Source organism: Galeopterus variegatus, unplaced genomic scaffold (genome assembly GCF_000696425.1).
Source record: "Galeopterus variegatus unplaced genomic scaffold, G_variegatus-3.0.2 Scaffold3, whole genome shotgun sequence".
Classification (NCBI taxonomy): Eukaryota; Metazoa; Chordata; class Mammalia; order Dermoptera; family Cynocephalidae; genus Galeopterus; species Galeopterus variegatus.
The window spans coordinates 1,986,295-1,988,004 of NW_007726114.1; the positions used below are offsets into that span (position 1 = coordinate 1,986,295).

Sequence of the window (1,710 nt, forward strand, 5' to 3'; positions counted from 1 at the left end):
TAGGTTGCGGCGCGGTCACGGAGGCCGGCAAGGGTCACGTTTCCTCGGGAGGAAAGATGTGCGGGAGGGGTCGGGCGAGCGATTGGAACCTTTGAGACCAGGAGCTCTTGTAGCCCAAGCCCATCGCACGCACTGGGAAACATGTCCAGTGAGGGGGTTGGGCTGGCGCGTGTTTATCCCCGGGTTCCCAGATGTCCTGCCCCCAGATAGGACCAGGGTCTGGGACCGGTGCCAGCGAGGCTAGAACCAGAGTTTAACACCAACAACTGGGAGCGATTAGGATCAAACTTTGTCCAGGGTGAGAGCGGGCGGCAAGCCTGGGCAAGCGGCCGTGTGGTTGCCCGGGCTCTGTGCAAGCACTGGCCTTGGCCTTGGGATAAAGTCCGACCCGGTTTCCTTGTGGGCGTTTCAAGGCTTTCGGTGATCCGGCCCGGCTGTCATTCATTCATCATTCATTTAACTTTCACTCAATACAGTACTAGGCACTAGTACTAGGTAGAGAAGTGATCAAGACAGACACTATTCCTACGGTACAGGGAAAGGTAATGGGCTGTAGATACCCTGGGCGAAGAACAGGGATGGCTTCGGAAACGAAACCATGAACGCTGGTCACGAGTGGTGGGTAGTGTACCAAATAGAAAACAGCATGTGCCAAGGCCTGGACGGGGAAGAGAGGCTGGTGTGTATCCTGGTCACTGAAGATACCTCACTCTGAATCTAAGTGCCCAGGGAAGAGATGACGGTGACGGGGCTAAGCTACTAAAGGTGGAGATGGAGAGAAATCAAGGAATTCAAAGGGCTATACGAGTATATTTGTATGTCTGACTCCAGAGCCTTGTTCTTTACTGTGAGTGCCCTCATCTATCTCTCACCCAACAGGGATGTTGTTAGGATCCTCGAGATCACGTGCTTATTCTTTCAAAACGTGCTGAGGCTGGAAGACTTTCATAATTGGTCTAGCACCAGCTCTGTCATGGGGAAAGGGGGACAGAGTTGAATGTGATGGAGGTTAGCTATCATTCTTTTAATGCTTTCTGGGGACCACTGAGTTGGGCAGCCATGTTCTGTTCTTAAAATTTAATGACAATAGGGCAGAACAAAACGAATGACTGGTGTTTCCAGATTTTTACCCAGGTCTCCTTTAACTCCTGAGCTGCAGAATGAATGAGTATCAAGGTGTGAGTTGGTACACATACCTGTGCCTCTGGGCAGTCGGACTCCTCCTCCCGTTACATCGGGCACTTGGATTTCAGTTGTTTCTATCCTGCTAATGTGATTTTTCAAAAGTATTTTGTCTTTTGGTGCTGTTATGTCCATATATAAAATACAATCATTTCCTGCTAGTAAGTTTAGTATAAGAGAGTATATTAGTCCATTTCTGTTCCTTATAACAAAATATCTGGAACTGGATAATTTGTAAGAAAACAAAATTTATTGCTTACAGACAGTTTTGGAGGCTGGGAAGTCCAAAGTCCTGTGAACACATCTGGTGAAGGCCTTGGTGGTGGTGACAGTGACCCAGGGGTTTCACATGACAGAAATGGCAGAACAAAGAGAGAGCTAAACTTCTCAGCTGGCTCCTTTTAAAGCCCTCAGAATCACATCCATGACCACCTTTATTTATTTATTTATTTTTTGTCTTTTTGTCTTTTTTCCATGTCCGGCAACGGATTGCAACCCTCAGTGTTGCCCCGTACCGGACCGGGGACC

The 1,710-nt window shown here is 48.5% G+C and overlaps 1 protein-coding gene across 2 annotated transcripts in view; it reads left to right on the top strand.

Annotated features, from left to right (window-relative positions):
• LOC103589990 (glutathione synthetase) overlaps positions 1 to 1,710 on the top strand; it is a 20,100-nt gene that overhangs the window by 1,181 nt on the left and 17,209 nt on the right. The window lies entirely within an intron of this gene.